Below are 27,940 nucleotides of genomic sequence, written 5' to 3' on the forward strand. Positions count from 1 at the left end.
GAGAGAGAGAGAGAGAGAGAGGCGAGAAAGAAACCAGCCTGCCCAGACAACAGCCCTGAGAAACCAAGATAAGAGTCGAGCAGCAGTCAACAATTACACCATAAATTTCAAACCCGGCCTTCACCTTCTTCTCTTACTCTCTCTTCCGATCGTTCGTATCTTTTCTTCATGGTACTCACTCTTATTCTCTTTTCTCCCACTGCTGGGCTCCCTGTGTTATTGTATAAGACCACACACACACACACACACACACACACACACACACACACACACACACACACTGCAATATGCTCTGACACGCACACAATAATCCTTTCAAAGCATAACATAGGTACCTGAGTATTATCATTTCATGCTACTTCATACGTCTACTCCACTGCATTTACGGTACGGTGGAAATGACTGTACCATTAGCCACTAAGCTAATACCATGACCAGCTTTCACATTAATACACTGCATACAGTTTAAATGCATCAAGAACAATATCTAATAATTTATAAAATTGCACATGGAATTAAATTAGCTATAGAGACCAAAGCTGATCAGGACTGACTCGCTTTTGGAGCCAGCTTCAGGTGGAACTGCAGTTTTTGACACTTCTACGTTGGCTTTATTTTTCAGCCTTGAAAACATCCGTGTTTCAAGCTCTGTGACAAAGCCTTTTTCAGATGATAATAGCGATATTTTTGAATGGTTCATGTAGTGAAAGAAATGTGTAAAAGATCCTTGTTCCAGTCATTGTTCTGTGGAAATATGTATTTGGGTTTAGCTGAAGGTGAATTGAGGCTTTAGAGGTTTTTCTCTATATCGAGCAGCTAGGCTCCAAATTCACTGTGCTGGATGATGTTTACGCTTCAGCGGGAGGAGGCGGAGGGGCTGCACTGTTGACGGCAAAAGTATCGATACTTTTGCAAGTTAGTATCTAATCCGATTCTAATTTTTAGTATTGATTTTTTTCCGAGTTGCAGATTTTTTGACAAAGCGGAGAAGAGTTTTCTTTGCTACTTTTATCTACAGGAAATAATATGATGATATGGATACTTCTTCCACCACCACGCACACACACACACACAAACACACACACATACACACACACTGTCTTTCTCTTACAGGCTCTCACACTCTCATAACATCAGATAAATCTGGAAGGCCATGTGCGTTTTCTCACACACTCACCTGCGCTAACACATTCACACATTGAGTGCCAAGCGTATGTATTTGCACGCACACCTACATAAGCACACGCACACACCTAACACATTGTGTCTCCCTTTCTCGCTCTCTCTCTCTTTCTCTCTCTCTTTCACATACACGCACACACAAATCAGCGGCATATGGAACAGTTTATCTCGCAGTATTTTTTTTTTTCGTACCTATTAAGCAAAGCCTTTTTTAGGAACACCAGGGAGGAGAGAAAGGCAAACTCTTTATTCTGATTTTTTTTCGCCTGGGGTTAGACAGAAAGGCGCATTCACACACACACATATGCACACACTTAGACACACACACAAGCCCTAACCCCCCCCACACACACACACACACACATATGCACACACTTAGACACACACACAAGCCCTAACCCCCCCCCCCCATACACACACACACACACACAGACACACACGGACACACAGACACACACGGATGGACACACACACACGTCAAGAAAATCAATAACACGTCTCTTTAAAAAAAGCCTGAAAACTAATGGAAAGAGACGTGTGAGGGAGGCAGAGAGGGGTGCTGATGGACCCCAACACACACACACACACACACACACACACATACACACACACACACACACACACACACACACACACACACACACACACACACACACACACACACACACTTTAGGTCGTGTTCACTTTCTCTGCTGATTGTGCGTTTTCTTCCTTTCTATCAATCTGAAAATAGATAGATAGATAGATAGATAGATAGGTAGGTAGATAGATAGATAGATAGATAGATAGATAGATAGGTAGGTAGATAGGTAGGTAGGTAGGTAGGTAGATAGATAGATAGATAGATAGATAGATAGATAGATAGATAGATGGCAAAGTGGGAAAGGCAAAAGGAGTTGTATCAAATCGAAGTGACTGGGTTAAATTGCCTTCCCTTTTTAAAATTCATTGACTGTCCATCCTCCATCCCTCCTTCCCTCCATCTCTCCATTTCTCCATCTCTCCATCTACCCTGTCCTCTCATATCTCTGCAGCTGAACAGCTCTGATTTGTGTACCAGGATTAAATTCCTCAAATTTGTCTTTCACTCCCTGTGGGAGAGGACCATGCTTTTTAATTAATTGATTTTGAAATTAAGTTAGCGGCGCTGTGTGTGTGCGCATGGGTGTGAGTCTGTGTGTGCACATGGGTGTGAGTCTGTGTGTGTGTGTGTGTGTGTGTGTGTGTGTGTGTGTGTGTGTGTGTGTGTGTGCATGTGTGTGTGTGTGGAGTGTGTTTTTCTCTCTTTTCCACTTAGATAGGTAACAAAGGAGGGTGGGGTGTGCTTTGCTCAGTGTGTGCCTGTGATCGTGTTACTGTGATTATCTATAGTCAGAGAGGCTGAAGAAACAGATTGATGCTGAATATGAAGTGTGAAAACGAGTTATTTACTGGTCTATGTTAATTTTCTTAAACTTTCTCGCACAGACAGTGAGCTTTAGACGCTCAGGTAGGTGGACTTCATTACCATGGGACTGAGCCAGGCGTGCTGTTTCCACCTGTTTGCAATCTTAATTGCTAAGCTAAGCTAATCATCACCTGCATTTATATGATCGTCATCCGGGCTTGAGACCTTATCGAGATGTTACACAAAGCTATATGCATTACCGGAATAATTACATAAGAAATAGACAAAAACTACTTTTATTTCATGGATTTGAGTCATTACGATATCGCCCAATATATCAACGTGTTCTTTCCTTTGATTTCCTGCCGTCACGTTGGACTGTGTTGGTGTTAACCTGAAACCATGTTATTAAGTTAGCGCTCAATATCAAAGGGTCACCTGACACATCTGTGCTTAAAGGTCAGGCATGGAAATATTGAGGCCACATAGACAAGCTTGTGACCTGCTGCTCCACTCAGTTTCTTTTGTAACGTTATGCTTTCTGACGCCCTTATAGAGAAAGAGAAAAAGTATAAATGCCAAGTTTCATGAACTCTAGAGGCAGAGTTTCAGGGCATTTCTGCTAGCTAGCTCTTCTGACTTTAAGTTGAGATCAGCCTCCGCTCATAGGACTTTCTAAGTATCGCAATTAAGGACTTAAGATAAAAAAATGAATTACAGATAGCTGTGTTTAGTTGTAATTGACTGAATTGAGAGTATATGTCACTTTGTCGGCCATGCTTTTAAGACTAGCTAAAAGGTAAAAATATTAGCAAAAACGTAATGCGTTACAGTTAAGCGCATTTTCTTTAGCTGCATACAGTAAATGCTATCATGACCACATCATGTCAGCATATGGCGAGTGCAATACAAACAACCCTTATTCGTAACACGTGTTTCTTGAGAAGACGCCTCGATTCATTTCCACGCATGCTTTCACGCATCGTATTGGCCTATGCAACCAGATTAGGGTTGTAGCCTATAGTGTTTTGCACCTGGTTGTGTGAATGTTTTATACGTCATCCGATCACCTTGGTACTCAATCAACGTAAAAACTTGACAGAAATATTGTTGATTTGCCATGAAGACTATTAGTTTAATGCAGTTTTTTAGCCATGCTACACCCGTACCTGTTACATGCTGTTACACCTGAGACAGCGTACACTTTCCCTTAAATCCCTCATGACATGTTCATGATAGCAGACACAATTTGTTTGTTGGTTGTTTGCCTGAAAAAATTCCATTTACAGGTTAAAAAAAAAAAAAGTAAGAGTGAAAGTTACAATTATGTTGCCTCTCCCCTACATCAAGCGGATAATTATCACATTTCTGTCAAATAGGCTACATGCAACAGTCAGATAATGTACTGTAGGATTACTGGTGTTGTGAACAGATACAGACTTGCCAACATGAAGAAAAGGCTTCCCTCAGTGTAATTACATGCTTCTACATCTCTTCACCAAACCACTTTACCTGTGTGACTCCTCCTAACCCACCCGACCAAAACAACCTGTAGCTCCTCAGGTGGTGTTTTTACCTCCGCTGTAACGTCAGCCTTCATTTCCTATACCCTCCGCCTTTATGAGGCTTTGTTAAGCTTGCAGTGAAATGAATTCAATCTGTGCAGAAAACGTCTCACCCTAAAACTGAACAAAAGAGGAGATAGCTAGCATGTAAGCTAATGTTAGCTAACCACTAAAGTCTTTGTCAAAACGTTATGGTATTACAGTAAAAGCCTGCAACTGCCTTCACATTACAATACATTTATTTTTTTGTGAAGGAAGTGGTAAGGTATGACATGTAACTTTACATGTTAGCTAAATGTGGGTGCGAGTGGAACAGGAAAAACAGTTAGCGGCATGCTTTGGCTTCACAGGATGGATGGAGGGGCACGAATCTCCCTATAGATCCGAATGGTACGTGAAGTTAGCATCCTGTTATGTGTTGTGCTTAAAAAAAAGTTTATATTAAAATATCACAGTTATACACTGTACACACACCTGTGACTTACATTAAAGCATAAATAAGTCATAGAGTGTGGTCTTTACCTAGTCCGTAAAGTGTCCTGAGAAAACTTTTGTTATGATTTGGCACTATAAATAAAATTGAATTGAATTGAATTGGATGAATCTCTTCATCCAGCTAAAAAAATCTGTGATATAAAATCATAGGCAGGCAAGCCACTTTGATGCGAGGGTTGTGCCGGGTTATTGTGCGCTTAGATACGTGTGTATCGACATCCCTGCTCCTCTGTGCCCTGCGTAGGCCTAAATGTTCCAGTTCTCTCTTTTGCAGCTGAATGGACACTTGCTTTGTTCCGCAGAGCTGCTGCGTTACTGAACGTCTCTTACATTATATAGGCCTAGCGCACAAAACCGTCCTCTCTAGACCTGCGTCGGCCGTCGCAGCATGCTGCCTCAGCGCTCATAGTGTATGAGAGTTGTGTTGCTCATCAACTGGCTGCTGGGTGCTGGATCTGCCGCATGCTGTCATGCCTGCATCGTCTGTCGCAGTGTGTGTCTTTTTCTCGGTTTAAGCGTGTGTATCTGTTTCTCTGTGTCTTTGCCTTTGTGTTATGTCTCTAGTCTGTGTTGCTGTTTCTTTGTGTCTGCAATGCATCTGTGTAAGTGTGTGATAACTCGTTTGTGTGTGTGTGTATTTGAGTGTGTGGGTTTGTGTGTGAGGGTGTGCCTTCGTCTAAGAGCTTTGTGTCTCTGTCTCTCTTAGTCTTATTAAATATATATAGTGTGTGTGTGTGTGTGTGTGTGTGTGTGTGTGTGTGTGTGTGTGTGTGTGTGTGTGTGTGTGTGTGTGTGTGTGTGTGTGTGTGTGTGTGTGTGTGTGTGTGTGTGTGTGTGTGTGTGTGTGAATGACTGACAAAGCTCCTGCTAGACTTTATTAACAACATTTACTAGAAACTGCTGGGTTTGTTTAAGCTGGAAGATTAAGATGTGCGCACATACACAGACACACACTGACAAGACTGACTCACAAAGGCACCAGGGGTTTGAGAAAGAAAGGCACTGTGTGTGTGTGGGGGGGGGGGTGTATGGGGGAGGGGGACGGGCGGGCTTCGCAAAATCAACAAACACATGCGCTCACATTGCAGTCCAACACATTCATACACGCTACATTCTCACATATTCTCGTACTGTCATGCATACTGCGTCACACCTCCCACATGCAAACACATACACACACACACACACACACACACACACACACACACACACACACACAGTTCTTGATTAATGTATGAAAACATCAGATATTCATAGTTGGGATTCATGACTATTTCTAACCTGAAATGTGTGATACCTTACACCGTATAAACACAAACCCTCAGATGTCTGAGAGCACCAGGGTGTTGATACCAAACTATGAAGACATCAGTGTATATCTCTGTCAGTGTGTGTGCGTGTGTGTGTGTGTGTGTGTGTGTGTGTGTGTGCGCGCTTGTGTGTGTGTGTGTGTGTGTGCGTGCTCCCTGGTGCAGCGGCAGCAGATTGAGTGGGTCTATTGACTTTTTAGCACAGTGAAGGAGGGATCGGTCAATTCCTCATCATTCATTTAAATGGAGGGACTGCACAGGTAGACACTATTCAGAACCGAGGGAGAAAAAGACAAAAGAAACAACCTGAGCAAGTTCCAGCAGTAGTTCAACATTTGGGTCTTTCTGAGAGCGACGTGAGAAGACTGACACTATAGTGTGTAAAGTGCAGAGTCAGAATCTTGACATTAGCCGAGCTTAGCATAAAGGAAGAATGGGGAGACAGCTAGCTCACTTTTTAATATGTTGCATCTTATTTGTTTACACCTGTAGAGAAACAGAAATGCAGCAAACACCATTTTTTTTTTTTTAGGGAATTCTGTGCGATGACTGTGCCCAATTTTGTTGCACATTTTCGTTGCCAAGTAACCAAAATCTGTGTTCACCAACCATATCTGGCAACTTGCGCTATGCATTCAGACATGCTGCACAGTGTGATGGATGTGGTGGATGTATAAACTGTTGTACATCAAGAAATTGTGTGACAAAAGCAAAAGTTGTATTTTTTTTAAGATAGGGGAGACCCTGTATGTATGTTACACTTCTCTCAGCACCTACAACTCGCTGAATTTCTCGTGTTAGAGCTCTCAAATTTGAATACAAAGCACCCGTATTCGTCTACTACGGCTAGCAAAGTTTCCAACTTTTTCAACTATATCAAAGAATGATTTAATCTTTGTTCCATTGTTGTAACACAGCCTGGGGTAAGTTAGTGAGTGAAGAATTAGAAATTGTAAAATTTCAACAAATACACATAAAAACTGACTTATGCGCTTCATCAATTCCTATAAGGTTTAACTCGCTAACCTGTACCTGTTAAATTATTGGAGCGCAAATACACAGTGTTAATTCAATGGTATGTATAATTTTTCACTTCAGACAGAGCCAGAGAAGATGTTTTCTTCTGCGTTCTGTTTTGTTTTAGTCTTTATGCGAAGCTGAGCTAAGCTATGCTAGGCTAGGCTAAACACATCCCAGCTCCAGCCCTGCTTTTGACAATCATTTCAAATTTTTTCGTTTTACGCTGGGGAAGGAAGCAAATAAGTGTGTTTCTCCAACTACTGAAATATTCCTTTATAGGAATAGTTTAGGGAGATACTTCCTTGTCTTGTCATCCAGGAAGTAACTAGGCAAAAAAACAGTCCAACACATAATCCACTGGTAATCTGAAATTTTTAAATTTATATTTTGTATGGATTAAATTAAATTACTGTTACTTATAGACAGAGTCTGGCTAGCTGTTTCCTTCTGCTTCAAGTTTTTATGATACCACTAACGCTACACTAACTGTCTCCCATCTGTAGCGTCATATTAACTGTACAGACATGAGAGCGGCGTCAATCATTTCATCGAAGTCTTAGGAAGAAAAGCTAAAAATTGTATTTCCCAAAATGTCGTATTATTCCTTCAAAGAGAAATGACTGAGTAGAGACGGATGAACAGTGTCAGGCGATTAAATCGACTAGAGAGGTGAGCAACAAGGAGGCAGGGAGACAGAAAAAGAGAGAGAGTCAGAGGGTGCCAGACAGAGCTGAGAAAAAGAGAAGTAAATGACAGGATGGAGAAAACTCATACGGCGACTCTGAGCCGGAGAAGTGTCTGAGATGATGAAAAAGTGAGAGAGAATGATGCAGACAGGAATAGGGAAGCGGCAAGTCCTGCAGATGAAGGCAGAGAGTGTGATTGTTGTCGTCAGAAGCTCTCTGACTTCTGCTTGTTGACCACAGGCCTCCTCCTCTGCACTTCATTTATTGTCAGACTTTATTTGATTTCTTGGTACGGCTGTCATTCCCCCCCCCTCTCTGTTTGCCACCCAGACACCCTGCCGCTTTTGTTTTTCCATTGCAGCAAAAAAATGTCCTAGTTCTTCCCTCTAACCTTGACTTAAAGGCACAGGGAACACTCTTTCTGGATCATTTTGTTTTAACAGCTGATGATCAAAGTGCCGCGGCCGTTTCTGAAAGTTTTCCTTTTTTTGTTTTCCGCCACTTTAACTTTTTAAATGAGCGAATTTTGACACGTGTTTTCTTTTGAGTGTTTCAGTACGTGTCCAAAACGCGATAGAAAAGAATGGGGTCTGAAATATTAAACATCTTTGTTTTTAAACACAGCAATATGTATTTGCATGCTGCTCATGCTTTAACAGCCGGCCCACCACTGGGTTCGGTTATGGGCAGATGTGGCTTCAATTTACCAGACGGAAGACGTTTTTTTTTCCATCTCAAATTGACTGCTAAGCTTTTGATTCAAGGGCTGACAGCGTGTGTCAGCTACCAGTGAGCTTCACATTTATTCAGAGGCAGGTTTGTTTATGCTGATGTTATTCGAAATGGTCTGCAATTAGTGACAGTTGATGGAAAGTTGAAAAAGCTTCCAGAGGGTGAAAAAAAAAGCTGCATGCGATGACAGTCTGTATGAATTAATGATAGGTTCTAAAAGCTGATCTTTATGTTTTGGTTAGAGTCGTATCAAGCTGATTTTATTGAGCCTCCATCTGTGATTGTGATGTAGATGAAGTAATGATTTTCTCCGCAGCTTCTGGGCTGTCAGCCTGTAAAAGCCTGCAGTGAAAGTTGCTTTAAGGAGCTGCTAACCCGCCTTAAAGAATTCTGTTTGGACGGTTTTTATTGGATGTCACGAGACGGTGTAAAAGCAGCTTCAGAGAGTTTTCCACCCTGACAGACAGAGAACACTGAAATGAGTTGTTCTTCTGTAATTTAACAGAAGTCAGATTTCTAAAGCCTGAATATCCACAGTAGCTAAAGCGCTGACAATCTGCTGCTTCATTCCGTACAAAGCAACCTTTAAAATTGTTAAATCAAACTCCCTTCCTCTACCTCTCCCTTTCCCACTCTTACTTGAAAGAGGGGATTTAACCTAACAACATTACAAGGCGAGCATTCTACCCGTATCGAACGGCCGGCAGCAGCATCTAACAGGTAGCATTACACTTTAACACTGTTTCTCACTGTCCATTACCGCATCATCGATCCCAGTTAGGCCGGCATTGGAAATGGATAAAATGTAAGAGAGCTGGTTTTGAGTGGAGAGTTTCATCTTGTCTCAGTCCTGACAGTTTAAAGCACATCGAGCAGTTGGCCACCGGCCCGTTGTGATCTCATGACGAGGTGATATAATCCTTGTTGGTCATGGTGTCTGGGCTGCCAGTTGTTTACCATTCACGGAGCCGCAGAGCATGAGATGAATGTTAATGCCTGGTGTCTCATCACTTCTATTTTTTGACTTCATCGAATTTACATCTATATAACTGTAAGAATGCATACAAGCGTGTGGTTCAATAGTCACCAGTAGGGTTGTCACGATCCTCCATGGTTTGATTCGACTTTCGATTTTAAAAGTCACAAGTGGTTAGCACTGTCGCCTCACAGCGAGAAGGTTCAAGGTTCGCATCCCGGCTCGGGCCCTTCTGTGTGGAGTTTGCATGTTCTCCCCGTGTCTGCGTGGGTTTTCTCCGGGTTCTCCGGTTTCCTCCCACAGTCCAAAGACGTGCAGGTGTTCGGTTCATTGATGACTCTAAAATGCCCTTAGGTGTGAATGGTTGTCTGTCTTTGTGCGTCTCTATGTGTCCTGTGATAGACTGGCGTCCTGTCCAGGGTTGACCCCGCCTCACGCCCGATGTCAGCTGGGATCGGCTCCAGCCACCTTGTGACCCCGACAGGGATAAGCCATTGAAGATGAATGAATGAATGAATTCGATTAAATTTTCAATTTGAACTTTTTTCAGCACTGACAGCTTTGCCATTGTTATCAAGCACGTAAAGATCAAGACATTGTTGGTTTTATGGCCTGACATGTTATCAACATATTCAAATTCTTTAAAAAGGTACACGGTATCAAGAGTGATAATACTGCTATATTTTTTTATGCACCACACTAAGGCCGAATGGCTAAATTTAGATAACTACTTTAAAATGGGGGAACCCTGTTCAAGATTTAAGATTCAAGATTCAAGAAGCTTTATTTATCCCGAGGGAAATTATTGTGCAACAGTTTCAATACAAAGATGGGAAAGGATCAAAGTTACAATAAGCATAAAAACATAAATCAAATCAAAATAAAGCTAACGTAAAATAAATCAGACATAACTAAATGTGACAGAGTGCAACGGACATTGTGGTTAAGCGTAGGTTTATACAATATACAACAATACGCAGCGTGCAGTTTAGCAGCAAGTTAAAAATAAGATAAGTACAAACTAAATAAGTGATAAGGAGCGATAAGTGTTAAAAATAACAGTGTTAAAAATATAGCAGCATTTCTTACTGAACTAAATTACAGTAAAGTACAGTAAAGTGTAGCAGTAAGTAAGTTACAGTACAACTAAATAAAGTGATGTAGTGATCCTATTAAGTGACTGTTTTAGATTTTTCTAGCTAATTATGATCGATTTTCGATACGGGATTGTAATCAAGACACCCCTACTTACTTGAAGGGGCACTCGGACAGTGCAGACCTCAACCAAGGCCACGCTCTGCCTGCAGTGTACACTAAAGAGAAAAATAGTTTGTGTCTGCCTAGTCATACACATTTTCTCCAAAAAGTAATGGATTCTCCCCTGGTCTATGACACATCCTTCCACCAAGTTTCATGAAAATCTTGCTTACAAACAGAAAAACTGAACTGAAACATGACTCCCTAGGGGTAAACAGCCCCCCTCAATAGCATGGTACTTCAGTTCTTTTTTACTGTTTGGATGCACCAGAAAATAGAGCCACACTGTAGAAACAGGGTTGTGGGTTGTCCCATGGCTTCAGAGGTCTTAACTCCATAACTCATGCCAACAACAGTGTGCTTAAACCCAGCTGGCAGCGTTTGTAATTGTACCATCACTGTCTTTGCCATCTCTCCGCTCCGCAGCATCCAAAAGAAGCACACATACCATGAAACAGCTACATTGGGGTGGAAAAAGAAATAGCTTTTTAACCGAATGTTAAATGCAGCCTATAACCGGAGTGACTGGTGAAAATCACCAGCTGTTCTGCATTTACAGAGCAAGACGATCTGCTGAGGTTGAGATGTGTCACATGTTCTGCTCCTGAGCGCCCTTGAAGATCTGCATGGCTTCTAATTTATCAAGTTACAGCTTGTTCATGATGTAATAAGAACTTATTGCATACAACAGGAAAAGCTTTGTTTCATGCTGGGATCCATTAATGTGATGATCTACCACATCCTTTGAAAATTGATACAACGTATTAGAGATTACACATATATTCGGTTCATGAAGCTTTTGTCTGTTTGTTGCACTTGAGCTTCACTGTAGTAAACACTCAGCGTTATGTAATTCATTCCCGTGAAGAATCCTCTGGAACAAGCAGCATCATGGGATGTACTGAGTCTTGTGTTTGGCAGCAGCAACAGCAGTTTGTTTGGAAGAAGAAGATACGTCTTGTTTAGCATGAAAGTGACAGCCACTGTTGCTCGAAAAGGAAACGAGTGCCACCAACAGAAGCCTCAACTTCAACAGCGAAACATATCACGGTAGCTAATGATTTTCCTAAGCAGGATCCAATTTTAGCATCAGCACTGCATAGAAAAACACAGGCCCCTTCATTCAGTTATATGAGAACACTGTTTTGGCACAGCGGGGGACTGGACGCAGAGGGCTCCAGCAAAAAAAAAAAAGAAAAGATGAAGGGAACCTGAAGGCAGTACGCTTGATTTACAGGTCGATTTGTGTGCCAGACTTATGCTCGAGAGGTTTGCACAATATTGTTGAGTATAAACTACTGAAGTGAATTTGCTTAGCAGGCTAGCTGCTTTCATGTCAGAATCAGCCATAAGGGACACACATAGTCCAAAGCAAATGCTTCACTGCGGTTCTGTTGAGATGCTGTTTTAGATGGTCATGTTTTTAAGCCGCACATTTTGGGCTGCAAATGGATGGTCCACCGGGACCCTTGCGGACCTGGCTCAATGACAAACTTCAGCACTTAAATTCACTTATCACCAGGGATGTGGGAAGTATAAGTTGGGCTTTAGCGACAGGGTGTGGAGCTCAAACCGACAGAAGTGGATCAGAGTAGAACCGCCGCTTCTTCTGACTTAAAGGATCCAGTTGAGGTAGTTCAGGGGATCCAATTAGGATCCTCGCCTCCTTCTGGAGATGGTCTGGGAATGTCCGTCTGTTGAGACTACAGGGCAAATCCAGAACATACTGAGGAGAATATATATATCCCATATGGTCTGTGAACACGCCAGGTTCCATTAGAAAGAACTAGAGGACGTAGTTAAGGTACTACTTCGATGCATCATCCTCACTAAACAAGCAGTCCATACGACCCATATTTACGTTTGTAGTTAGGTGGCGACCTCTAATGGCCCTACTTATTTTGGCGGGAAGAAGTAGAGAAAGTTAGGCGTTGGCGGATGGTTTTGGATGTGAAACGAAAACAGGACTTTCACCCATTAGACCTGTGTCCAGTGTGAAACCCAGTACATGACAAATGTTTTTAAGTTTTCTGACGGAACCACGACACTCAGATATAACAACCTCACAGACTCATCCAACAGCCCATGATATTTTCCTAACCCTAACCAAGAAGTGTTGTCGCCTAAACCTAACAACGTTTTGTTTCACAATGTTAACCACGTTTTTCAAACTGTGACCCCAACATGAAATAGATCGGTCATGTATGCTGTTTTGGGAGATATGAGGACACGGTGCGTTCAGCAACGCACTGCATGAAAATTGTGAAATGCTATCTCATGGCAGGCGACACAGTGTATAGTGGTTAGGACTGTCGCCTCACAGCGAGAAGGTTCCCGGTTCGCGCCCTGGCTGGGGCCCGAGTTTGCATGTTCTCCCCGGTTTTCTCCGGGTTCTCCGGTTCCCTCCCACAATCCAAAAGACATGACTGATGAAGACATGACTCTAAAAACAAAATTACCCGTAGGTGTGAATGGTTGTCTGTCTCTGTTTGTCTCTATGTGTCCTGTGATAGACTGGCGTCCTGTCCAGGGTGGACCCCGCCTCACGCCCGATGCCCAGCCTCCCGCGACCCCGACAGGGAAGAGCGGTTGAAGATGAATGAATGAATGAATATCTCATAGTATTATAAACCGTTGTGCAGGGTTCTGTGGTTTGTTCCAACCTTTCTTAATCGTATTTCATCCTTGCCTGTAGCAACACAGAAAAACACAACCACCTGTACTGTTTTAACAGAGTGCTGTTTTCTCTCTGAACACCTGCTCGCAAACAAATGAAAATCCACCTGTCCTGATACTGTTACCCAGAGTTTCTTGCTCAAGGGCACTTGAGCATGCCAAATGGCTGCTGTACTGCAGTGATCCCAGACGAGACGAATGTTTCATCATAAGCACTGCAAAGCACAGCTACAGAGGCGCAAATACTGAGAAGTAAACACACACGAGTAGATAAATCAAAACTTCTACATAAGCAAACGTTAACTTTTCTTTGGCTTTGATGCAGATTTGAACTCCCCTCCTCCACCTTCCTTCTCTGTCTCCATCGCACACTCAACACACACCTGTCCTCCTCCCTTAGGCATGTCTTGTAGAGAACCATCCCTCTACTCTCCTGTCAGTGGGAACAAATGAGCCGGGGCATGTTTCTTAGTGTGTCTGTGCGAGTGTGCAGAGCAAACTTCCTGTCTCTTCTGGCCTCCCTCTACACACACATACACACACACACGCACACACACACACACACACACACACACACCTGTTCTGCACTGTTACCTTCTGACAGATCACTGACATGCCGTCTCTAGGCCATCCTGCGTGTGTGTGCGTGTGTGTGTGTGCGTGTGCGTGTGCGTGTGCGTGTGGTTACAGACAACCCCCCTCCCGCTGCGTCAGTCTGGCAATTGCCATTTCTCAAGGAGCATAAGAAGGGAGGGAGTGTGGGGTACAGATGAAGGGAGGGAGAGGGCCTTGATGTGAGTGTGTTTGTTGTCAGAGGGTATATTAATAAAGATGACCTCAGCCACGGCTGCGCAGAGGGTGTGTGTGTGTGTGTGTGTGTGTGTGTGTGTGTGTGTTTCTTCCTTCCTTTCTTTCTTTTTTCTCCCTCTGTGACTCCTTGATCTAGTCAAAGTATTATTATTTTGAGAATTATAATTCAATTTTGATACGTTTATGCATAAATTACAATCTCGTCGTCTCCTTCTTCTGTGTCAACAGTCTGAGGTTGTTGCACTCTGTCTGCTAGACTCATAATGCGTCTTTGGGTGCATGCAGACCTGTGTCTGTGTGTGTAACAGGGATAATCCGTCTTGATATAACTCCTTTGTGTCTCTGCGTGCATGGATGTGATTATGTGCTTCATTATGCCGGGCTAAACAGGTTGAGTTCACCTAGTGTGTGTGTGTGTGAGTGTGTGTGTGAGTGTAAGTGTGTGTGTGTGTTAGGACGAACAGATGTCCTCAGAAGAATAGAAAGATGAGTCATTTCCTTCAAAGAACAGGGCATATATATAACTTGATTAATAGCTTTAGGGTCAGCACCCTCAAATTCTCAGGACTGCCCCCTCTCAGTCGATTAATCCGTCGTTTTGACGTCATAGTCGGCTAAGGTTTCTTTAGTCCATTAGTTGTTTTTCTTCTTTTTCATGCTGAATTACTGATTTCCAAGAAACTTAGGAGCACCTATCCGGTGAACACAGTCTTTAAAGTCATGTTGAGTTAATGATTCTTTGTGGAGAAACTCAGTTGTACAGATATGTCAGTTAAATGGACTAGTCCACAACATGGTATGAGTGTTAGATGACTTTGGTTTGGTTGTTCAATGGTTTCATACAATCAAAACGGTGAACCGCATTCATTGAGAATGATGCTACCAGTATAACACATCCTGTCCATTTAAAAACTAGACCTTTTAACAACAGATGAGTTTTCGTACAACACTAGAGTTCCCTTACGACACCAAAACTCCGGGCGACCGAGGTAGGCTACAGTACATTTGCATTGTATTCTCTTGCTGCTGGAACAGGATGATTTGGGCAGGATTTAAACCGCTTCTCCAGCATTTCCACTAACTACACCTGTTCAAATACAGTTTTCAAACTATCTGATCTGACCCTTTGAAAATAGAATTAGGATTTGCAAAATTAGACAAGGTTGATAAACTGTATGTAGAGTGAAGGTTGCGGCAGACATGATCGGGACGGAAGGTGATCTCATTTGTTTAGCTGCAGAGCTCCTTCATGGTCCCCCAAGGCTGGAGCTGGAGCCTGAGTGGGACAGCCAGCCAAGCAATGGATCCCCAGGGGTCCTGGAAGTTACCATGGAGGGGGAGGACGGCCCGCATCTGCCCTCTGTCTGCCTCACCGCGATGAACACGGAGGCCATTAGGGACAGGGTCTTCCTTCAGCCTGGGAGAGCCATGTAATGAGATAATGCATGGAGCTCATGCTGTTACTGTCACTTCTGCACACACACACACACACACACACACACACAGATATACACATACATACACACACACATATGTGCAGGGGCAGCTGCAGGTATGCACATGTGCACAAATTATGCTTCACAAACACACAATACCCGCTGGATATATGCACGCACTCACTGGAGTAGATGCATGAATTGATCCATGCTCACATATATTACTGTTTAACCTTCCTCTCTGTCAATAATACTCCACCCAAGTAGGGTTCCCTGGCTATTTGCTATTTCAGCTGCAGCTCCAGCCCTCAGCCAGTTACATTTTCTTGGGTGGACGGCAGCAGCAGTGAGAGGAAAGCTAATGAAACAGGATATCCTTGGCTCTGGTAATTCCACAGGAGAAGAAGAAGAAAACTCATTCTCTCTTTGACCTTGAACGAGTCTATAAAATCACAAGAGAAGCCGGAGAAAGGCTGTGTGTTTACCCGGTTTACTTATCCACTCACTCGTTGTTCTTCAGGGCCCACAAAAGACCTTAAATACCGTACTCCCCCATAATGGTTCAGGGTCTCCTTCGGGGAGACAGTGATTCATAACAGGTAGGCCTGTTTGGAGAGTTCAACCACAGGACAGTCAGGAGCAGTACTGTGGACTCACAAACAAAAACAGAAAAAGCACTTTATCAAATTACCTTGTAATGATTGCCGCATTTTCTGTACAGTACGGAAGACCATGAAGCTTGTCATACAACCATAGAAGCAAAGAATGTGTATTTTCATAGGTATTTCATAATGCCAGAGATATGCCAGAGGCGAAAAGAGCAGGAAAGAAATGGGGAGAGAGTTATTATTATCCACCTACAAATTCATTGAAAATGCATCAAAGTTTGCACAAATGTTCTTCAATATAGCATGCTCTAGTCCCCAGATGTTTCGGGGTTTTATTTTGCTAGATAAATTGTAATATTCACTCTATACCCATCATTTAAAAAACGGTAAAATCTGCATATTTCAGTCCAAAATGCTAAAATCTACAGTTGAACAAGGAAAACAGTATCGCACACTTCACTCACTATATTTAATGATCTCAAAGATCGTTTAAATATATGTCTGTTAAGTCACTAACTGGTAACACAGCTTTCTCCCGGTCTCTGCTACAGTTGCAAGAGAACAGTTACTGAACAAACAAAGAAAAGGGTGATTGGGGGTGACTACAGACCATAGACACTATATAAATATGGACGACGCATCTTGACGAATGTTGTAAATTTGCAACCAGAGTCTGTGCAGTAGTGATCAGGCGGTATGGAAATCCCGCCCATACTCTACTTCTGGTCCGTCCTCTATATGTAACCGTCTTTAATCCATACACACATGTTCCTATTACACTTCTGCCCAATATTAAAAGCCTGACTCAGAAGTTGGAAGTTCCAGATTTCCGATTACAATGAAACGCAGCATAACCGGCAGTGACGAGCTCCGCCGGCAGACCATCAGCTGTCAGCAGCGTTACTAACATGGCGGCGTATTTACATCTAGCCCGGGAATGTCGCCACAGACACATATTGGAATAGGTCAAGAGGCAAGAAGAAGAGCTTTCATTAGTGGGTCATATGATCAATCATCATTAACTCACTCTTTACTAGACAGTAACTTGAAAGACGATTAATTAGATGAAAATCTTACGGATTATATCTGGAAGTTTGGCCCATGTCTCATCGACAAACATGGAGAGCCAGCGAGCGATCAAGATTATTTGTCTACACTTGCAGAGTCAAGCCACCATGAAACTCCAAAAACAAGCAAAAGTGAGATACAAAAACACAACTGCAACCACTGCTTACTGCCGTAGAGGCGGCGCCAAAGAGGACGAAACAGAGATCTTTGAGATTGTAACAGTACAGCAGTAATTATTGTTTTATTTATTCATTATTTATTTGCTGCTCAGGCTGCAAACATTTTTTTTACACATTTAGCAGAAATGGAAGAACGTTAGCATTCATTGGAGTTGGTGTTTCAGGCCTCCTGACAAATATGAGTTCAACGTCCAATCTCTGTGTAGCTCTGTGTTGGTCTCTACCTAAAAAGATATCTGGCTTTGTCTGTCTGCTGTTCGGTGCTGGACAGGTAGCATCAGTGGGTTTATCTGAGTATTTTGGCTGTGTTGACGAGACCTGTAAGAGAGAACCAAAACAGTAGAGTTGACAGCACTTTTTCAGCATTCACATCATTATCTGACATTTCACTAGATGGAAAAGTCGACTTGTGTTTTGACACCCATAACAATTGTGTGGTAGGAAAAACAGAAATCAGGAGCAGTAAAGTAGAAAGGCCTACATAGAGCGTTGCAGGGCGCCTCAGCCGGGCGGATTTGTCTGGCTTTACTCCTTTATGAGACAAATATTGGGACAAATCTCCTCACCACCCTGGGCCTTGTTGTGGAAAGGCCAGGGCCCAAGCTAGTGCTTTACCACCACATCATCCCATTTATATAAACAGATGGACAGAAACATGCACACATGTATGCACACACAGATGTCCCAACCCAGGGATACAGGGGGTTCCCCTTGTCATACACTTTAAAACGCAATAATAATAATCCAGTTGAACAAACTCCCTGATCCTCGTGTGGTGATTTCATCTCTTTTCACTTTCAAAACAGATCGTACCTTGTGGAGTAAGTCCCTGTGATATAAAGCGTGCATGTCATTGATATATTGACAAATGTGAGCATTTTTCCTTCTCCTCAGTTTAGTTCCCACACCTGGTGTTTGTCAGTATTTTGTGTACACAGTAGCTCCTGTGCGTTCAGGCGCACTGAGAATAATAATCCCAGGCCCTCAGCTCAAACCAATATCTGTTGCCAACACAGGTAAGCACAGGAAATGAGTGGATGACGGTGGAAAGGTCCCACTTCAGTGAAAGAATCCAAATCACAATCGCTTTATCTTTCGACACCAACGAATACAGAGGGGGGTTTGTTGTCATGGTGCAGAGACAATAGGACTTCAAACCCTCTCGTTCACACTGCCAGAAACTTGGTCAACCCGTTCTGACTGACTGCAGTGCCAGAGGCTTTGATAGCATCTGTGCTGTGGGTTTCAGTTACAAAGATCGGTGCTGGCAAAGTACTCTGGTACTCTTTATGTTCGAGCAATCATGAAATAAAAAAGCAAAATGTTTACTATCTATCTTAACAAGGGGTGCAACCACCTTTATTGTGATGGATAGATATTGCAGAGGAATGAGAAGCTGTGAAGGCCAATAACCAACTCTTCGTTCAAGTCGATTATTCCTTTTTTGTAATCATTTAAAGGAGTTTTAGTCTCACAGTCCAATCAGTCAAACACAATCTGGCAACCCAAAAGTTCCTCTTAATAATGACCTTTTCCTGATCTATAAAGCTTAACCTGCTTAAGTGCTCAGAGCTATTACTTACAACTCATAAAAGTGGTGCCAAACGATCAAAATCTAAATATTGAGAGAATTACTTAAGCCATCTCTGATAAAAATGTCAATAATAATCTTCAAGGCCGCATATCTCTAGAACGCTATCAAAGGACTAGTAACAAGAACAGACTCAATATTTCAGGTCCGGGGCAAAGCATGAAGAAGATAAATGCTTACCGTAACCGTCGGCTGTCATGTCTCTGGCACACTGAATAATTGATCCTTCAGTAGAATATGGATGGACGACTCTCACGAGAGATCTCAGTGGGAATGGACTCTGCCGTGCTTCGCCGCTGATAATGGCCTGGCAAATGGCGGCCACCTCTAATTTTAGCTTGTAAATCACAACCCACAAGTAATGAGCTGCACTTAGAGGGGTCAGAGTTTAAAACCAAATCACTGGGGACGACCAAGATTGTCAAGTCAGGTATTGCAGCTCAAGCTCTTTCTTTTTAAGAAACGGGTGCGAGTGGTGGTGGTGTTGGAGGTACGGGCAGTAGTAAAAAGGGGGGGGGGGGGTTCATTTGGCATTGATTGCTCAGATGTAGCTCTGACCTTGGCCAGATGTCCACCGAGATGTACTGTGTGTATGTGTGTGTCATCAGCCGCGTTTTCAGAGAGTGCTCGGCCGTAATAGGGACTGGCAGGCATTTTGTTGGGCTTTATTGCCACATGCCTCTTCCAATCCTGCCACTGATTAGAGCTGCCATTACTGGCATACACACGCGCCGTACGCTCTTACGAGGCAGACTCACACAAGTTGGCACACTCTCAAAGCTCGGGGTCTTTGCCTGCCATTAGCATCCCATTGCGTCTTGTGCGAAGATCAAACGCAGCACAGAGTTGTGCTCTTGTCGAGGCAGATTTGAGGAAGTGACGGGTACATCGTCACTCCACTTTTATTCAGCTCATCAGGGTGCTGTCGGCTTAGACAATGTCTAATTTGGTGCAAAGCAATTAAAGGCCCAGGCTGTCGAAATGGGGCCTGATAGGGAAGGCTCATATAGAGGCAGCATGCAGGCAAACACATCAACACACATACAGGCATGGGTACATACTCATGCTCACACACATCCACCCACGCGCACCAACACACACGGACACACGCATACATTTACAATAAGCATGCAGGCGATAAGCTCAGAAAGTGCAGGTTTAAACTGTTAGTCATTGCTGTGTGTGGAGCCTTGCAGGCTTTTGGCTGCTGTACTCTCCTGGATGAGGCCAATGGAAAGCTGAGGTCTGGATGACTTACTTATTTAGGAAAAATCCACCAGAGATGGCAAGTATGCTGTAGGGCTGTCGCATAGTCGTGTGTGTGTGTGTGTGTGTGTGTGTGTGTGTGTGTGTGTGTGTGTGTGTGTGTGTGTGTGTGTGTGTGTGTGTGTGTGTGTGTGTGTGTGTGTGTGTGTGTGTGTGTGTGTGTGTGTGTGTGTGTGTGTGTGTGTGTGTGTGTGTTTGGGTTCATCCAGTCCTATAGGTAACACAGCTAGTGGCCTCAGTAGCAGCAGTATATTTCATTTTGGAGAGATGTTTTTCTTAACAGCCTTTAAAGTTTTTCCGCCGCTGTTAGAGCTTTAGCAGACACGCCGCCGGTTCAGTCCCAGGTGGAGACACTCACCGAAGGGTTAAACGCTCTAACAGAAGCACACATCACACACTCGCACTCATATGGTGAGTCGCTCATAGCCGTGAGGTTGCTCATTAAGTTTAGATTCACTTTCCAGCACATTTAATTAAACTAAGTCGATTATGAGGGACTTGCTTTTTATTGTCTTGCAACCATCGTTGTACGTCTTTGGATAAATAAGCCATTTGAAAACCTATTGGGCTGTCAAAGTGATGAAAACGGGGCTGTTTTAGTGGAAATATTGGAGATCTGTGGTTTTCTCAGGATTGTTTTATGTATATTTTTCATGCGGTAAGGGCATCATGCCATTGCATTTTCCAAAAAGTATAAATTTGAGATGTTATTCACAGATTTTTCTGATTTAGTTTCGTGACTCAAGGTTTATGGGGTTTCTAATGTTCGATCGATAAAGTCTGATGAACATCATAGTTTCTCCAGTCGATACAGTGCAGCCCAGTGTGCACAGAGTGTAGCTGGTTTTCCAGTGTCTAGTTTATTGACACCAGTGAATGAACTATGACGGTGTCCGAGGTTTTGCTGTTGCCTCTGTATGCTGTCTCTGTGTAACACTAGCCGGCCCATACTTTACTGACAGTATCTGCGTGGCCCTCTGCGCTCTCATCATGATTAGTGAGCCATTGATGTGGACATGAATCACGTGTGCTTGTGCGTTCGTGTGTGTGTGTGGTTACAGACAACCCCCCTCCCGCTGTGTCTTAAAGAGTGTCTTAAATGTACGTGTTACGACTCAAAATATCTATTAAAACGGGAGATCAAGTGAATCTGCACATTTTTCACATTGCGTTAACTTTGGTGAACTTTGCATGAAACAGTGATGCCTTGCCAGTTTTGACCTTTAAGGAAACGGAGGCCCAGAGAATCCAAAATGAATCTTATTAGCTGTGTTGCATCATCCACTTTTATATAACCCTCTTTTTTATCATCTGCTCCGCAAATGAGAAAAAAGATTTTCAGAAAGGCATCAGACTGGAGTTGATGATACAGCACGTCAGCTAACAAGCCTGTCTTTGTTCCACTAATTTCTGTAACTCAATGAAATTTCCCCATTCAGCTCGTTTTTTATTGGTCTGTCTTAAAACAGTTTGTGGAGTTAATGGTCTGTATTTTAAGATACATTGGTATCTACTGAAATTTGAAACCTAGAGCTAAACAACAAATAATTTGTAAGCCTTCAAAATACAGCTCCATGAATATGTACCATCTTTATTACTATGACAGCTTTTCAGTCTGCCCCGGGCTAAGGGAGTTGTTAGCCCGGGGGTGAAGAAAGGTTTCACACTGGCTCAATCCTGGCACATTTCAAAGTGGGCTAGACTTTAGCCTAGGGCTTGCTGGTCCTGCTCCGGAGCAGAATTAGCCTGATGATTGCAGGGTTATCCCCTAAAACTCAACCAAACATGGGACTAAAGGTTGCTTGTGCCAACGGGGCCAAAGTGAAAAATGGAATTTGCATCAAATTTTTATTGTCCAATCACTAGTATTGCCCTGGGCTTAGGTTTCAAGTTATAATCTGTAAGATTTTCATCTAGTTAATCTGGTCTGTTAAATTCCTATCTATCAAAGAGTGAGTTAAAACAATGGTGATTGATCAGCACTTCTACTCGCCTTTTTGCTGACTATTCCAATATCCGTGTCTGTGGTGACATCTCCTCTCTAGATGTAAATAAGCCGCCATGTTAGTGACACTGCTGACAGCGGTTGGTCTGCTGGTGGAGAACGTCACTGCTGGTTGTGCTGCGTTCACTTGTCATCGAAAAATCAGGAACTTACAACTTCTAAATCAGGCTTGTAGTAAGGGCAGAAGTGCTATATGAGCGTGTGTGTGGGGGTGTGTGGGATGTGTGTTTGTGATTTAAGAGGGTAACATACAGTAGGGGATGGACCTGAAGAAGAGAAGTGAATGTGTCAATACAATTTACAAAAGTTACAAAAATTTCAACACACATAGTGACAGTGAACGTAACAAGATGGAGGCTCTGAGAGAACAGGCTCGCATGCAGTTACATCTTACCAACAAAGAGGCCGCTAGAAACAAGGTCTCTCAAATGTTACTGACTATGACTTTAACCCTGGGTTAACAATACGTGTGTGTGAAAAGGGCTAAATTACCCAAGAGTTAAAGTAAAGATAAGGATCTGCAGTGAGAAAGGGCATATTGTGACTGATTATGGTTAGTATGTACATTTCTGGCTAGCGTGTTAGTGGCTAGCTCGCCAGCTACAGTAGTTCAGCGATGTCTGTGTACATCTGAGTAGCACAGTTGCTTGTATGTGTGTGCTGTCTGGCTGCATGGTCCTCCCTGAGAGAGTGATTAAAATGATTAAAACAGTCAACCAATCTCACACGATCATACAAGTGCATACACAGAAACACACAAACATCCACCCCCACCCCCATCACTCATATTGTTCTTCTTTTCTCCTTCAGCCCAATGTGACCTTCATCTGAGTCAAGAGTCTCTATTCAACATTCACAAAGAAAATCGAGAGAGGCATAAAAACTGAAAGGGGGATTAAGAAGAAAGCACACAGCGGCGCGAGGGAGGAGAAGAAAAAACAAGTAAGAAGGTAAAAAACAGAACAAAGGGTGGAGAAGAAAAACCAGCAGCATCTCTTCTACCTCCTCTGAAACCTACCTGAGCAAACAACACGACTGGCAGAGTTAATAGAGAGAGGGGAACAGAGGGAAGAAAGGAGGAGGAATAGGAGGGCTTGTAAAATGAGTGAATAATCAAAAGAAATAGCACATCGAATATGAGGAGGGAAGGAAAAAACCATGCAGGAGGAGGGAGGGGGGCAGTTGTCAGAACAGGATGTGGAAATTACGTGCGTTTTCAGGTACTCCTCGAAAGAAATTAGACAGGAGGGAGACTGGGAGAGAATGGAGAGAGATGCATGAGTCTGGAGATAAGAAGCAAAGCTAACAAAGAGTTGAATTTGAATTTGAGTAGGATGGTTAAAAGAAGAGATGCTGAAGGTTATCCGTGTGAATGTCTGTCTGTCTGGGGGTGCTCACACCTTTTCCTCATTGTGTATGTGTTAGTGAAAGTGAGGTGGCCGTATATTTCACCTGAAGCGCAGAAGTGGAAAACAAGGAAGAAAGAAAGATAGAAAAGAATAGATTATGGAGTGTGGCAATGCCCCTAGCATGGGGAATATAACTGACCGTGGACAGAATTTAAAGTTGAGGTCACTGAAAATGAGTTTTTATGATGAATAATCATTTCCAAGGCTAAATTTTTTGTCGAAATGCATAAAATCGAATGTAATTTCCTCTTTCTCTCTTTGACATCAATCAGAAGATAAGGAATAGCGAAGGAGACGACAACTTACCAAGCACTTTAAATGGATATTGTATTTGTACCTGTAGCTGTCAGTCTTGTCAGGACTTTGTCACTGATCACATGAAAGAAATAACACAAATGGACCACACTGAGTTCATCTGTGCAAGGTCCCTATTCTGAAGGACTATTTTCTCGCCATTTCATCATGGTCTGCTAAAAAATCCTCCCTGCCTCAATGAGTTTCGGAGATCCTGGAAGTTCACTCATGAAGTTGCAGCTGTGTATAAAAAGGTATTTTGTCTCTTGGACTCTTGGCTAAAAATCTGTTGAGCTGCCCCTTTGTTGCATAGTTGCGATCGTGTCTGAAGCTGTTACAGCAGTTGGGCAGATATTAAGGTACCTCATTAGGAGGAAATTATGGTTAACTTCCAACTTGATTTGTATGGCTTTCTTTCAACTGCAAGCCAATGTAATTGTTGAAGGAGAGCTAAATGAAGATGGGTACATGGATATAAACCATGATTAACTTTTTTTGGGAGGTCTGGAATATATTTTTGATGCAATGTGGCGTGCTACTCGAAGCATAGTCAAAGTGTCATTGAACTAATGCTCCGGCAAACGTCTTCAGTGTTGATCAACCCTGATTTTCTTGCCAAGAATTTAGTTTCGGGGCATATTTTAGTGAGGGCTTTTGCAGCCATGGCCTCCCCTAATAGATGTTTATGTAATGTACAACCTAAATAGTCTCCCGTCTCCTTAACTAAAACAACATCCTCTATTTCACTTAGTTTATTATCTTGGGACTTGCCAAACTTAGTTCTGCATCCAAAAATGATGCCCTCTGTTTTCCCCAGATGAAGAGAGAGCTTGTGTAAGACAGCCAAGTCCCAACATTGTGGCGATCCTCACTCAAAGATTTCTCCACTAAATCTTCATGAGACACAAGAATAGCTGAATCATTTGGACAAAGAAAAAGGTAAAAGGCACAAGCCAGTCATTAATGTATACTTTTAAAAAAAGAGAGGCTCGAGGACAGTCCCTTGAGGTACCCCAAAACTTATAGTTTAAGCTGTGGAAAGCTGTCCCATTGACATCCGCTATCCGTGTCCTTACAGAGAATTAAGAATTGAGTCATTGAATGGACAACTTGCTAAACCCTAGTTTTTTGAGAGCATATATGTAGTAAGTGACCATCTTGTGTGAAAACGTAGAAGTGTGTGATGCAGGGTCCTTTCATTTCACTTGTCTGTTTGATGGGACGACTGGGAGCTCCGGTAGATTCAGGTAAATTGCCTCTGATAAAAATGAGAATTTGTATCCCAACTTCCATTTATCAGTACAGACATACATAAGACAAAAAAAGGATGCACTGAAACACACACACAACCAAGCAGCGCACAGACAAGGCATGACAAACGGCCTCAGGCAACCTCGCTGCTTTCCTCGATCCACATTTTTTTCTGAAAGTGTGTTTCTCTCTCACACATTGTCACAATGCACTTAGCTCTCGTTCACTCTAGAAATGTTGGATGTCTCTCTCTCTTCCTTTCTCTCTCTCTCTCTCTCTCTATCTGTGTCTCTCACAGGGTGAGTTTATCTCTGTGAGGATATTGGTTGCCAATCATAAATAGCTTTTCTCTGACAGGGTGCCATCGCGGACCACGAAAGCTCGGGGAGGAGAGGAGATGAAGGGAGAGGAGAGGAGGGGGAGAAAGGAGTAGTAAGGGCAACATTACAGTGAAAGGAGGGAGATGGAGAGAGCGATGGAGGGACGGGGAGGAGAGTAAAATGCAAGAAAGATGGAGGTGGAGGTTATGTACGTCAAGACTTTGTGACAGGTGTCGGCTATGCACAGATATATGTACTGCACTCACTATTCGCCCAATCACAATGCACGCTGTGTTGATGCACAGCACACTAACACAACACTGCACACTGAGGTACATGTTTTACAACAAGCTACTGCTGTGAATCCTCAAACAGCAGCTGAGACCGTTACATGCGTCAACTGCAGAGAGAGACAGGCCTAATCCTAATCTTGCTTTTTTTAAATAAGTATATTTTAGCATATTTTAAGGACACAGCTACCTGTCTTCCGTGCTATGTTGTGTCACGTTAAACCACTTACAGCGCCTCAAAGGGCATACAGTAATTCCTCTCTTTCCTGGAAGGCTTTTAATGTTCTGCAGGAAGTGGGTTTCAACCACCATGATGTCTTTTTATGTTTGTGTTTGTGTGCGGACGGAAGAGCTATGAGATACTATTGGTCATTAATAGAAGTTAGAGGTGTTTGTATGAAGAACTGTTCCTTTAACTATTCCTTAACAGATGACTCATTCATTCCAATGATGTGTCACTCCGACCGCTTTGCTTTGTTTTTGTTTTTGTCTATGATCCTCAACACTTGCTGCAACCTTTCACAATAAAAGCCTTCCAGCGGCTCAAAGTTTGAATGTGACGCATCCATAGGAAATGTTGGTTTTCACTAACTGCAGAGCAGAAGGGATTGGAATTATATAATGAATGAGGAATAAGAAAAGCAAATCCGTAAAGAAAAACCCAGAGCAGCATAGTGATGAGAACAACATTTGTACTGATGCAATTACTGCGGCGTACGTTATGTTGAGATGCTTTTAGGGGCGTTCATCACGTCAGCCGTTAAATGAGTAATGGCTTTCCTCTGAGAATTACACTAACGTAATTTTGGTGCAGTAAACGTGCCAATTGTAGGCATATTGATACACACGAGCCAGAGACGACGCTCGCCCAAGTGTCCTGTGTCCGTCAGGTTTGATGAGGTGAACGAGTGTGAGCCTGCCGCATCTCGCATTCCTGCGTCCTCTCTCTCTCCGCGCAGCAGCAGTCCTTGTCTCTCTATCGATCCCTGCTTATCTTCCCGTAAACCTGGACCTCTTTTCTCCCCTGCTCGCCTCGCCACCTCCTACCCTCCTCTCCTTCCTCCTCATTGCTATCGATCACCTCGTGTGTTCAACAAAGTAGAGAGCAGCCAGGCAGGGGGAGCGCTGTTTGCGGTTGGCGTATCGTCTTTCCATCCTAATGGACCCAATCAGACTCTAATAGACCCTGGGTTAGAGTTCTGAGGCCCGCCACTCTCTTCTCACTCCTCTCACCTTTCACTTTTCCTCTCTTCTCTCCAACAAATATCCGTCTGCGCTGTATGTCTGCCAGGTGCATTTGTAGTCGATGACTGTTGAGTTCACTAACTGATCTGATTGCTGTCATCGGCAGATTATTTTTATACATCTATTCATCCAAGGAAGGATTTGCTTCTGCTGAGTATGCACACGCTGCTTCACCAATGTCTCGCTTTGCATTTTTTTTTTTACAGTAATGCACATTCATTCCTGGGAGCTGCCCAGTACAACCACAGTCTGCTAATTTTGGCCACTGGGAACTGCCCAGCAGCAGGCGCACAACTCTTTCATTGTCTCCACACGTCTTTCAGTCACTGAGCACATTAAATCTAGCTGGGTTAAGTGCCTTGCTCAGGGGCACTTTCTTTGATAGCAGTTGTTGAGTCAGGAGGACGTGTCTCTCGCTATTTTCCTTTACAGCTTTTGCTTCACTTGCAGGGAATTGAATAGCTTATGAATGAAAAGTAAAAAAGCAAAGCAAAAGAATAGAAGAGAAAGCGCACAGTCGCTGTGGGGGACCGTGGTGGGGGCACCCTCAATTTTAACAGTCGTCAAATGCCTCCAAAAGCTCATATTCTCCCTCAATATTCAGAGTTAAACCAACTGCAAAACACAGTGGATGCTCGCTGAAGTCATGTTGGTGTTGATGTTAACCAGCAGCAGTGAACACAACACAGCTGTGTGCGTGGCTTATGAGTTGTTGGCCGTTATGTATGCTCTGCGTCATGTACGGTTGATGACTCACAGGTGTGCTACAAAGGTAAAACACAGCCTGCTTAAATCAAAGCGTCACTGATGCACATGTTAACTATAAACCAGTGTGTTATTGCTCTTGATGGTCACATCTGGGCGTCTGTTTAACAGACTGGA

General features: G+C 43.0%; 1 protein-coding gene across 3 annotated transcripts in view; it reads left to right on the forward strand.

Moving 5' to 3' along the window:
- Positions 1–27,940, forward strand: part of sema4c (sema domain, immunoglobulin domain (Ig), transmembrane domain (TM) and short cytoplasmic domain, (semaphorin) 4C) — a 103,594-nt gene that overhangs the window by 12,186 nt on the left and 63,468 nt on the right. The window contains exon 2 of one of the 3 annotated variants that reach the window (XM_083911750.1): positions 23,060–23,199. The exons of 1 other annotated variant lie outside the window; for it this stretch is intronic. The gene's annotated coding sequence lies outside the window, so the exon portion shown is untranslated. The remainder of the gene's footprint in view (positions 1–23,059; positions 23,200–27,940) is intronic. One more of the 3 variants, XM_083911751.1, reaches the window with a different exon arrangement.

This window comes from Echiichthys vipera (genome assembly GCF_963691815.1).
Source record: "Echiichthys vipera genome assembly, chromosome: 4".
Classification (NCBI taxonomy): domain Eukaryota; kingdom Metazoa; phylum Chordata; class Actinopteri; order Perciformes; family Trachinidae; genus Echiichthys; species Echiichthys vipera.